The 12,500-nt window shown below is 56.2% G+C and overlaps 2 non-coding genes and 1 pseudogene across 2 annotated transcripts in view; all 3 read right to left on the minus strand.

Moving 5' to 3' along the window:
- Positions 1-2,163, minus strand: part of LOC139968407 (large subunit ribosomal RNA) — a 4,028-nt gene extending 1,865 nt beyond the window's left edge. The window contains exon 1 of the ribosomal RNA XR_011793406.1: positions 1-2,163. This exon is cut by the window's left edge and continues 1,865 nt beyond it. This is a non-coding gene — a ribosomal RNA (large subunit ribosomal RNA).
- Positions 2,164-2,597: 434 nt separating this feature from the next.
- LOC139968212 (5.8S ribosomal RNA) lies at positions 2,598-2,757 on the minus strand. The gene has a single exon (XR_011793250.1). It is a non-coding gene; the product is annotated as a 5.8S ribosomal RNA (ribosomal RNA).
- A 605-nt stretch (positions 2,758-3,362) lies between these two features.
- LOC139968378 (small subunit ribosomal RNA) lies at positions 3,363-5,251 on the minus strand (annotated as a pseudogene).
- Between the last annotated feature and the right edge of the window lie 7,249 nt (positions 5,252-12,500).

Below are 12,500 nucleotides of genomic sequence, written 5' to 3' on the forward strand. Positions count from 1 at the left end.
TCCCCATCATAGGAAGAACCAGGGTCCGGGCTAAACCACAAAATCCCTCATATAGAGAAGAAAACTCTACCCGGGGCCCTCGGCCAGCGTCTCTGGGCTAGTGTGCCTCACGGCTTTTGCCCTCGCAGTGCCGCGACGCGCGGAACCCCGCGAGGAGGCCCACGCGCACGACACCACGAGGAGGACTACGTCTGTACGTCCGGGAATATTGACCCGGTTCCCTTTCGCCCAGGGTGCGATCACCCCGCCGTTCCCGGGAGGGAGGTCGGCGTGGCTCTCGCGGCCGCTCGGAGCGGAACTTCCCTAGGGCTTAGGATCGACTGACCCATGTGCAACTGCTGTTCACATGGAACCCTTCTCCGCAACTCGGCCCTCCAGGCTCTCGTTAGAGTATTTGCTACTGCCACCAAGATCTGCGCCCACGGCGGCTCCACGCGGGCTCTCGCCCGGACCGCTTCTTAGCTCACCGTGGCGTCCTTCCTACTCGTCGAGGCCGACTCTATTCGGTTCTCCTTGCCCCGACGGCCCGGCACAGCCATCACGCTCAGCGCCATTCATTTTCAGGGCTAGTTGATTCGGCAGGTGAGTTGTTACACACTCCTTAGCGGATGCCGACTTCCATGGCCACCGTCCTGCTGTCTGTATCAACCAACACCTTTTGTGGGCTCTGATGTGCGACCGAGTCGGACGGCTTAGCCAGGCGTTTGGTTCATCCCACAGCGCCAGTCCTGCTTACCAAGAGTGGCCCACTGAGCACTCGTTCATTCTCACTCGTCCGGCTCCAAGCCAGCGAGTCGGACCTCTTACCAATTGAAAGTTTGAGAATAGGTTGAGGTCGTTTCGGCCCCAAGGCCTCTAATCATTCGCTTTACCAGATAAAATTGTTCACGAATATCTCCCGAGCACCAGCTATCCTGAGGGAAACTTCGGAAGGAACCAGCTACTAGATGGTTCGATAAGTCTTTCGCCCCTATACTCAGGTCGGACGATCGATTTGCACGTCAGAACCGCTGCGGACATCCACCAGAGTTTCCTCTGGCTTCCTCCTGCCCGAGCATAGTTCACCATCTTTCGGGTTTTAGCATGCTTGCTCTTCCTCCGCTCCACCGGACGAGCCGGACGGAACGGGGTGGCGGTGCGCCCGACCCAGAGGGCCGGGATCCCGCCTCGTGACGGCCCTGTGCCGACCTTCACTTTCGTTATGCCAGGATAGGTTTCGGTAGACCCCCTCGACTTGCAAGCCTGCTTAGACTCCTTGGTCCGTGTTTCAAGACGGGTCGAATGAGGAGGCCTCGCTCACGCCCGACAGACCCTCCGCTTCGGCCGAAGCCGCGGCGAGACCGGACCCTCCGGATCCCGCCGGCCACGCGACAGCAAGCTGTGCACGCGACCGACGGAGACGCCGGTGGCCCGGACCCCGCTGCCTGAACCCCCGGGGGGGCAGGCCGTCACGCAGAGTCCTCGACAGAGAGCGCAGTGAGCAACCGTGACGGGCGGCGTAAGACGGCGAGGGCCGAAGCCCCCGCACGCCGCAGCCTCGCCCGCCCCTCTGCTCCGCTCTTCGGTCGGTCGCCGGGAAGGGCGCCGAACGGTAGAAGTGCGACGCGGACCGGACGGCGAAGCGCCGCGGGTCGGTCCCGAGGGATCCGAACCCGCACACGCTGCCGCGCCGACCGCGCCTGAATCAACCGGACGCCCCATGTAGCATGCGGCACTCATCCGTTTACTTCTTGGCAGTTTCACGCAATGTTGAACCCTCTCTTCAAAGTTCTTTTCAACGTTCCCTCACGGTACTTGTTGACTATCGGTCTCGTGCATAGTATTGAGCCTTGGATGGAGTTCACCACCCCTCTTTGGGCTGCATTCTAAAACAACCCGACTCTTGGAAAGCTTTCCCTCCGGCCTTCGAGTCCGCCCTACGGGCCTTACACCCGCTGCGGGTAAGCTGCAGCCCCGATCACAGTGGACTGCGGCCGGACTCTGTCGACCGGAGTTCAGTTTCCTTACGCCACAGGTCCCTCGCACCGCAAACGGGCGCGGGGATTCGGCGATGGGCTCTTCCTGCTTCGCTCGCCGCTACTGAAGGAATCCTTGTTAGTTTCTTTTCTCTCCGCTTAGTGATATGCTTAAATCCAGCGGGTAATCTCATCCGATCTGAGGTCTGGAATCGTGAAAGACACGTGGAACGTGATCGGAGTCATAGCGGCGACCCGGGGTCTCTCCTTCCCCGGCGCTCCCCGAAGAATCGGGTCGCCGGCGGGAAAGGGTGGCCTACCATGCGCCTGCGAGAACGCAGACGGGAGGACGAGAGACCCCGCGATTGGGTCGACCGGCTCTGCCCGGCAGAGGCTCCTCGACCGTTCCGGGGGGTCGGACGCTGGACCGCACCACGGGCGCATACGTCTACACCCCGATGGCACGTCGCACGACCGACGAACCCCCGGTTACCGATCGAGCCTGCTCGCCGAGTTTCACCGGCGCCGACATCACAGAACTCCATCTGACACTGACCCGACGCAGCCGGCCGTCGAAGGGACGGCTGCGGCCGGGCGCTCCTCCGGCGCGCGAACACGCCGACTCTGTGAGTGATTGTCTTCAGACGCTCAGACGGACGTGGCTCGAGGAGCAGAGCATCCCCGAGCCGCCATTTGCGTTCGAATAAGTCGATGATCAGTGAGTTCTGCAATTCACATGAATTCTCGCATCTAACTGCGTTCTTCATCGACGCACGAGCCGAGTGATCCACCACCAAGAATTGTCATTTGCCACTGGAAGACTCCCGCGTTCGCAAACTCTCCTCAGAGCCGAGGGAAGAAGTGGAACGGAAGGAGAAAGGACACGGGGACTCTGTGCCTTCTTTGCTTGTGACTGGAAAGAAATATCCTCCGTCGAGCCGAGGGGGGAAGCGGGCTCCCTCCTTCCCCCCACCGCCGCGAGGGCGGGTCGCGCGAGTCAGACTCGCCGACTGGGGGGAAATCGGGCGACACCGGTGCCCCTTCTCTGCCCTGCGGAGAATGCCTCGAGGAGCGCCGCGCCGCGGACGGCGACGGCGTCTCCACCCTTGCGGGACTTCTCCCTCGAAGCTACCGGGAGCGCGAGACTCCGTGAGACAGACGACGAGAGAAGAACCGGGTACTCCCCGGGCTGGTCTGTGTGTGACACGCCCGTCTCCTTTTTGTCGGAGAGAGCGAAGGCGAAGCGCGGGGTCTGACCTCGACCGTGGAACGGGGAAGGAGGCGGTGAAAACCCCGCTCGAGTCCCCCCGGCTTTTCCAATTTGCTCTCTCCGCGTGTCTCTCTGTGACGGCTTTTCCGACATTCCCCCTTTGTTCCCTCTCCGATCACGGAGGGGAAGGGTTCTGTTAATGATCCTTCCGCAGGTTCACCTACGGAAACCTTGTTACGACTTTTACTTCCTCTAAATGATCAAGTTTGACCGTCTTCTCGTCGCGCCTCGACAACCGGCCGAAGCCGGGGGTGCCAGACGGTCGATCCGATGGCCTCACTAAGTCATTCGATCGGTAGTAGCGACGGGCGGTGTGTACAAAGGGCAGGGACGTAATCAATGCGAGCTGATGACTCGCGTTTACTTGGAATTCCTCGTTCAAGGGACACAATTACAAGTCCCTGTCCCCAGCACGGAGAAGTCTCAGCGGATTACCCGGACCTTTCGGCCGAGGGCAAATGTACCCGCTGCTTGCGCCAGTGTAGCGCGCGTGCGGCCCCGGACATCTAAGGGCATCACAGACCTGTTATTGCTCCATCTCGTATGGCTGAAAGCCATTTGTCCCTCTAAGAAGTTCGCGGCTCACCACGACGGGTGGCCGGACTATTTAGCAAGCAAGAGTCTCGTTCGTTATCGGAATTAACCAGACAAATCACTCCACCAACTAAGAACGGCCATGCACCACCATCCACAAAATCAAGAAAGAGCTCTCAATCTGTCAATCCTCACTGTGTCCGGGCCGGGTAGGTTTCCCCGTGTTGAGTCAAATTAAGCCGCAGGCTCCACTCCTGGTGGTGCCCTTCCGTCAATTCCTTTAAGTTTCAGCTTTGCAACCATACTTCCCCCGGAACCCAAAGACTTTGGTTTTCCGGAGAGTTGCCCGCCGCGTCATGGGAGGAACGCCGGCGAATTACGAGTCGGTATCGTTTATGGTCGGAACTAGGGCGGTATCTGATCGCCTTCGATCCTCCGACTTTCGTTCTTGATCAATGAAGATTGATCAATGAAGACATTCTTGGCAAATGCTTTCGCTGTCGGGCCGTCTTGCGACGATCCAAGAATTTCACCTCTCACGCCGCAATACGAATGCCCCCGGCAGTCCCTCTTGATCATTACCTCAGGATCTCAAGACCAACGAAATAGAACCGAGGTCCTCTTCCACTATTCCATGCTGAGCTGTTCGGGCACTTTGGCCTGCTTTGAACACTTCAATTTTCTCAAAGTAAACGTTCCAGTCTCGCACGGCACTCAGTTAAGAGCACCGCACGACCAACCGAATCACTGGCCGGGAAAAATCTCCCACGACTCCCGTTTGACGGGGAGAAGGGGAACGGGCAGTGCACGCCTCACGGCGGACCGCCCGCCCGGCCAGAAATCCGACTACGAGCTTTTAACTGCAGCAAATTTAATATACGCTGCTGGAGCTGGAATTACCGCGGCTGCTGCACCAGACTTGCCCTCCAGTAGATCCTCGTTAAAGGATTTAAAGTGTACTCATTCCGATCACAGGGCCTCCGAAGAGGCCTGTATCGTTATTTTTTGTCACTACCTCCCCGTGTCAGGAGTGGGTAATTTGCGTGCCTGCTGCCTTCCTTGGATGTGGTAGCCGTTTCTCAGGCTCCTCTCCGGAATCGAACCCTGATTCTCCGTTACCCGTCACAACCATGATAAGCGCAATACTTACCATCGAAAGTTGATAGAGCAGACTTTTGAAGGGAGCGTCGCCGGTGCAAGACCGTGCGATCGGCATGATTATCTAGAGTTCACCAGCGGAGACCGGACCCCGAAAGGACCGGGCTGGCCTTGTTCCTAATAAGAGCACGCTTCCCCCGAAGGGTCGGCGCTTTGTTGCATGTATTAGCTCTAGAATTACCACAGTTATCCATGGTATAAGACTTTCTCCAATAAACCATAACTGATCTAATGAGCCATCTGCAGTTTCTCTTGTATGTTCAGGATTGTACTTAGACGTGCATGGCTTAATCTTTGAGACAAGCATATGACTACTGGCAGGATCAACCAGGTAACGGTCGACAGAACCGGGCTGGCCCGTTCGCCGTCCGGGAGTCGCTCTCGCACTCCCCTCTCTCTCTCTCTGAATTCTCAATTGTCGATGCCGTGCTATTACGGTACAGTGATCGAAGAACCGCCCGAAGGGATTCTCGAGGTGTGTATCTCTACCCGAGTCGACTGGGTCGTCTCGAGAGGAGTCGCAGTGGTCCCGCCTCGGAGACGGGACCGGTTCGAAGCGACGCGGGAGGGCGACGGCTCGTCCACTGGAACAGGGGAGAGCAATCGCACGCCCGAGCGTGCATTCGTTGCTTGGATGAAAAAGCCCGTACCGAGCGCCGAGTGCAACACATGGTCGCAGCAACGGCAGCATGCCCGAACGGGTCCCGTGGAGAAGCTCGATATCTGACGACACCGAGGTCCTGCTCTTTCTCCACCGGGGGTTCTGCGGATGAAAGGCTCAATATCTGAACGTCGATATATACGTGTGCACGGAGGGACACCTCTGCTCACGGGGCGAGTGGGTGAAAACCCCCGCTCTGAGCGCCGAGTTGCAACACATGGTCGCGATGAAAACGACGGCTGACCCTACCGAAAGGGCCCGCTGGAGTCCAACCATGACACGTATACACACACGACAGACATTAAAGCCTTCTCGAGTCTTGGATCGACTCTACTACCCCCCTCATATATAGAATCCGATTCACTCTGCCCGCTCGTTCTGACCATTGGATCACACACTTAAGCCAATACCCGCTACACTTAAGAGATCTCGAAATCTCGAACGAGACCCAGATTCTCTGCGGGTGAGTCGGGCGGCCTGCCGTCGCCGTCGGCTTGCCGTTGCCTTTCGCCTGGTCGCATGGCACTCGTGCCCATCGACCACGCAACGCGAGAGGCCTTCTCCCTTCTCCTTTCTCTCTCATCTCTACTCTCTCTCTTCTCCACGGGGTTCTGCGATGAAAAAGCTCAATATCTGGGATTGTATATATACATATGCACGAAAGAACCTTCTACTCACGGGGCGAGTGGTGAAAACCCCCGCACCGAGCGCCGAGTTGCAACACATGGTCGCGATGAAACGACGGCTGACCCTACCGAGAAGGCCAGCAAGGGTCTGACGTGCAAAAACATATTTACGCACCACAGGCAAGGAGCCTTTTCGAGTCTCGGGTGGACTCCCGTCCGCGAAAGCTTCATATCTGAACGTCGATATATACGTGTGCACGGAGGGACACCTCTGCTCACGGGCGAGTGGGTGAAAACCCCCGCTCTGAGCGCCGAGTTGCAACACATGGTCGCGATGAAACGACGGCTGACCCTACGAAAGGGCCCGCTGGAGTCCAACCATGACACGCATACACACACGACAGACATTAAAAGCCTTCTCGAGTCTTGGATCGACTCTACTACCCCCCTCATATATAGAATCCGATTCACTCTGCCCGCTCGTTCTGACCATTGGATCACACACTTAAGCCAATACCCGCTACACTAAAGAGATCTCAAAATCTCGGACGAGAGCCACACCTTGCGGATGCATCGGCGGCCTGCCGTCGAGGTCGGCCGTCGCCCCGTCTCACAGACTCGTGCAACACGACGAGTCCCAGCCTACGCCTGTGTGCATCACCGTCGGCCTAAATCTCGGCCCTCGCCCGGTCGCATGACACTCGTGCCATCGACCGCACCATCGACCTTCTCACCCGGGAGCAACCCGTGTTTTCAGAGGAGTGCCGGGGTTGCTCCCGTGCCGGGTATGTCTTGTCCGGCGGCGCCCCGTCTCACAGACTCGTGCAACGACAACGGGTCCCATGCCTACGCATGTGTGCATCACCGTCGGCTAATTACTCGGCCCACGCCCGGTCGCATGACACTCGTGCCGTCGATCACACCATCGACCTTCTCACATGGGAGCGACCCGTATTTTCAGAGGAGTGTCGGGGTTGCTCCCGTGCCGGATATATCTTGACGAAATCAAGGAGATATATGAGGAAACTTCTACAATTTGAAGATCGACCGGCGAGACAAGACACTCCCCTTAATATATAATCCGATTCACTCTGCCCACTCCTTCTGACCATTGGGTCACACACTTAAGCAATACCCGTTACACTAAAGTTGACCATGTTTTTTTTTTTTTGATATTATTATTATTATTTTTTTTTTGTCAACGTCTCTGTAACGAAGTCAAAACTCTATGCATGTGTTCGCGTGTCGTTCTGCCGTCTCCGCCGGGCACATCCCAGCCAGCGCCCGATACATTTCAGTTGACAACGGTCACAACTCTATGCATGTGCTCGTGGGTCGTTCTGCCGTCAACGTCGGGAACACACAGGCCAGTACCCGCTACATTAAAATTGACAATGGTCACACCTCTATGCATGTGCTCGTGGGTCGTTCTACCGTCACGTCGGGCGCACACAGGCCAGTACCCGATACATGCAAGTTGACAGTGGTCACAAACTCTATGCATGTGTTCGGCGTGTCGTTCTGCCGTCTCCGCCGGGCACATCCAGCCAGCGCCCGATACATTCAAGTTGACAACGGTCACAACTCTATGCATGTGCTCGTGGGTCGTTCTACCGTCAACGTCGGGCGCACACAGGCCAGTACCCGATACATGCAAGTTGACAATGGTCACAAACTCTATGCATGTGTTCGCGTGTCGTTCTGCCGTCTCCGCCGGGCACATCCCAGCCAGCGCCCGATACATTCAAGTTGACAACGGTCACAACTCTATGCATGTGTTCGCGTGTCGTTCTGCCGTCTCCGCCGGGCACATCCCAGCCAGCGCCCGATACATTAAAGTTGACAACGGTCACAACTCTATGCATGTGCTCGTGGGTCGTTCTACCGTCAACGTCGGGCGCACACAGGCCAGTACCCGATACATGCAAGTTGACAGTGGTCACAAACTCTATGCATGTGTTCGCGTGTCGTTCTGCCGTCTCCGCCGGGCACATCCCAGCCAGCGCCCGATACATTCAAGTTGACAACGGTCACAACTCTATGCATGTGTTCGCGTGTCGTTCTGCCGTCTCCGCCGGGCACATCCCAGCCAGCGCCCGATACATTCAAGTTGACAATGGTCACAACTCTATGCATGTGTTCGCGGGTCGTCTACCGTCACCGTCGGGCACACTTGAGCCAGTACCCGCTTGACTTTTTTTTTTTTTTTTTTAAGTCAACGTCTTCTCAAGGAAGTCCAAATTCTATGCATGTGTTCGTGGGTCGTTCTGCCGTCTCCGTCGGGCACACACAGGCCAGCGCCCGATACATTCAAGTTGACAGTGGTCAAAACTCTATGCATGTGTTCGCGTGTCGTTCTGCCGTCTCCGCCGCGCACATCCTAGCCAGCGCCGATACATTCAAGTTGACGATGGTCACAACACTATGCATGTGTTCGCGTGTCGTTCTGCCGTCTCCGCCGGGCGCATCCCAGCCAGCGCCCGATACATTCAAGTTGACAACGGTCACAACTCTATGCATGTGCTCGTGGGTCGTTCTACCGTCAACGTCGGGCGCACACAGGCCAGTACCCGATTCATGCAAGTTGACAACGGTCACAAACTCTATGCATGTTGTTCGCGTGTCGTTCTGCCGTCTCCGCCGGGCACATCCCAGCCAGCGCCCGATACATTCAAGTTGACAACGGTCACAAACTCTATGCATGTGTTCGCGTGTCGTTCTGCCGTCTCCGCCGGGCACATCCCAGCCAGCGCCCGATACATTCAAGTTGACAATGGTCACAACTCCTATGCATGTGTTCGCGGGTCGTTCTACCGTCACCGTCGGGCACACTTGAGCCAGTACCCGCTTGACTTTTTTTTTTTTTTTTTTATGTCAACGTCTTCTTCAAGGAAGTCCAAATTCTATGCATGTGTTCGTGGGTCGTTCTGCCGTCTCCGTCGGGCACACACAGGCCAGCGCCCGATACATTCAAGTTGACAATGGTCACAACTCTATGCATTGTGTTCGCGGGTCGTTCTGCCGTCAACGTCGGGCACACACAGGCCAGTACCCGATACACGCAAGTTGACAATGGTCACAAACTCTATGCATGTGTTCGCGTGTCGTTCTGCCGTCTCCGCCGCGCACATCCTAGCCAGCGCCCCGATACATTAAAGTTGACAGTGGTCAAAACTCTATGCATGTGTTCGCGTGTCGTTCTGCCGTCTCCGCCGCGCACATCCTAGCCAGCGCCCGATACATTCAAGTTGACGACGGTCACAACACTATGAATGTGTTCGCGTGTCGTTCTGCCGTCTCCGCCGGGCGCATCCCAGCCAGCGCCCGATACATCAAGTTGACAACGGTCACAACTCTATGCATGTGCTCGCGGGTCGTTCTGCCGTCAACGTCGGGCGCACACAGGCCAGTACCCGATTCATGCAAGTTGACAACGGTCACAAACTCTATGCATGTGTTCGCGTGTCGTTCTGCCGTCTCCGCCGGGCACATCCAAGCCAGCGCCCGATACATTCAAGTTGACAACGGTCACAAACTCTATGCATGTGTTCGCGTGTCGTCTGCCGTCTCCCACCGGGCACATCCCAGCCAGCGCCCGATACATTCAAGTTGACAATGGTCACAACTCTATGCATGTGTTCGCGGGTCGTTCTACCGTCACCGTCGGGCACACTTGAGCCAGTACCCGCTTGACTTTTTTTTTTTTTTTATGTCAACGTCTTCTTCAAGGAAGTCCAAATTCTATGCATGTGTTCGTGGGTCGTTCTGCCGTCTCCGTCGGGCACACAATCAAGCCAGCGCCCGATACATTCAAGTTGACGATGGTCACAACACTATGCATGTGTTCGCGGGTCGTTCTGCCGTCAACGTCGGGCACACACAGGCCAGTACCCGATACATTCAAGTTGACAACGGTCACAACTCTATGCATGTGCTCGTGGGTCGTTCTACCGTCAACGTCGGGCGCACACAGGCCAGTACCCGATTCATGCAAGTTGACAACGGTCACAAACTCTATGCATGTGTTCGCGTGTCGTTCTGCCGTCTCCGCCGGGGCACATCCCAGCCAGCGCCCGATACATTCAAGTTGACAACGGTCACAAACTCTATGCATGTGTTCGCGTGTCGTTCTGCCGTCTCCGCCGGGCACATCCCAGCCAGCGCCCGATACATTCAAGTTGACAATGGTCACAACTCTATGCATGTGTTCGCGGGTCGTTCTACCGTCACCGTCGGGCACACTTGAGCCAGTACCCGCTTGACTTTTTTTTTTTTTTTTTTTATGTCAACGTCTTCTTCAAGGAAGTCCAATTCTATGCATGTGTTCGTGGGTCGTTCTGCCGTCTCCGTCGGGCACACACAGGCCAGCGCCCGATACATTCAAGTTGACAATGGTCACAACTCTATGCATGTGTTCGCGGGTCGTTCTGCCGTCAACGTCGGGCACACACAGGCCAGTACCCGATACACGCAAGTTGACAATGGTCACAAACTCTATGCATGTGTTCGCGTGTCGTTCTGCCGTCTCCGCCGCGCACATCCTAGCCAGCGCCCGATACATTAAAGTTGACAGTGGTCAAAACTCTATGCATGTGTTCGCGTGTCGTTTCTGCCGTCTCCGCCGCGCACATCCTAGCCAGCGCCCGATACATTCAAGTTGACGACGGTCACAACACTATGAATGTGTTCGCGTGTCGTTCTGCCGTCTCCGCCGGGCGCATCCCAGCCAGCGCCCGATACATTCAAGTTGACAACGGTCACAACTCTATGCATGTGCTCGCGGGTCGTTCTGCCGTCAACGTCGGGCGCACACAGGCCAGTACCCGATTCATGCAAGTTGACAACGGTCACAAACTCTATGCATTTGTTCGCGTGTCGTTCTGCCGTCTCCGCCGGGCACATCCCAGCCAGCGCCCGATACATTCAAGTTGACAACGGTCCACAAACTCTATGCATGTGTTCGCGTGTCGTTCTGCCGTCTCCGCCGGGCACATCCCAGCCAGCGCCCGATACATTCAAGTGACAATGCAATGGTCACAACTCTATGCATGTGTTCGCGGGTCGTTCTACCGTCACCGTCGGGCACACTTGAGCCAGTACCCGCTTGACTTTTTTTTTTTTTTTATGTCAACGTCTTCTTCAAGGAAGTCCAAATTCTATGCATGTGTTCGTGGGTCGTTCTGCCGTCTCCGTCGGGCACACAATCAAGCCAGCGCCCGATACATTCAAGTTGACGATGGTCACAACACTATGCATGTGTTCGCGGGTCGTTCTGCCGTCAACGTCGGGCACACACAGGCCAGTACCCGATACATTCAAGTTGACAACGGTCACAACTCTATGCATGTGCTCGTGGGTCGTTCTACCGTCAACGTCGGGCGCACACAGGCCAGTACCCGATTCATGCAAGTTGACAACGGTCACAAACTCTATGCATGTGTTCGCGTGTCGTTCTGCCGTCTCCGCCGGGCACATCCCAGCCAGCGCCCGATACATTCAAGTTGACAACGGTCACAAACTCTATGCATGTGTTCGCGTGTCGTTCTGCCGTCTCCGCCGGGCACATCCCAGCCAGCGCCCGATACATTCAAGTTGACAATGGTCACAACTCTATGCATGTGTTCGCGGGTCGTTCTACCGTCACCGTCGGGCACACTTGAGCCAGTACCCGCTTGACTTTTTTTTTTTTTTTTTTATGTCAACGTCTTCTTCAAGGAAGTCCAAATTCTATGCATGTGTTCGTGGGTCGTTCTGCCGTCTCCGTCGGGCACACAATCAAGCCAGCGCCCGATACATTCAAGTTGACAATGGTCACAACTCTATGCATGTGTTCGCGGGTCGTTCTGCCGTCAACGTCGGGCACACACAGGCCAGTACCCGATACACGCAAGTTGACAACGGTCACAAACTCTATGCATGTGCTCGTGGGTCGTTCTACCGTCAACGTCGGGCGCACACAGGCCAGTACCCGATTCATGCAAGTTGACAACGGTCACAAACTCTATGCATGTGTTCGCGTGTCGTTCTGCCGTCTCCGCCGGGCACATCCCAGCCAGCGCCCGATACATTCAAGTTGACAACGGTCACAAACTCTATGCATGTGTTCGCGTGTCGTTCTGCCGTCGGGCAAACCTATGCCAATACCCGCTTGATTTTTTTGTATTTATTATTTTTTTTTTTTTGTCAAGTCTTCTTTAACGACGTCACAACTCTATGCAGTGTCCGTGTGTCGTTCTGCCGTCTCCGTCGGGCACACACAGGCCGCTAGTACCCGATACATGCAAGTTGACAATCTT

The sequence above is a fragment of the Apostichopus japonicus genome, chromosome 5 (assembly GCF_037975245.1).
Source record: "Apostichopus japonicus isolate 1M-3 chromosome 5, ASM3797524v1, whole genome shotgun sequence".
Lineage (NCBI taxonomy): Eukaryota > Metazoa > Echinodermata > Holothuroidea > Aspidochirotida > Stichopodidae > Apostichopus > Apostichopus japonicus.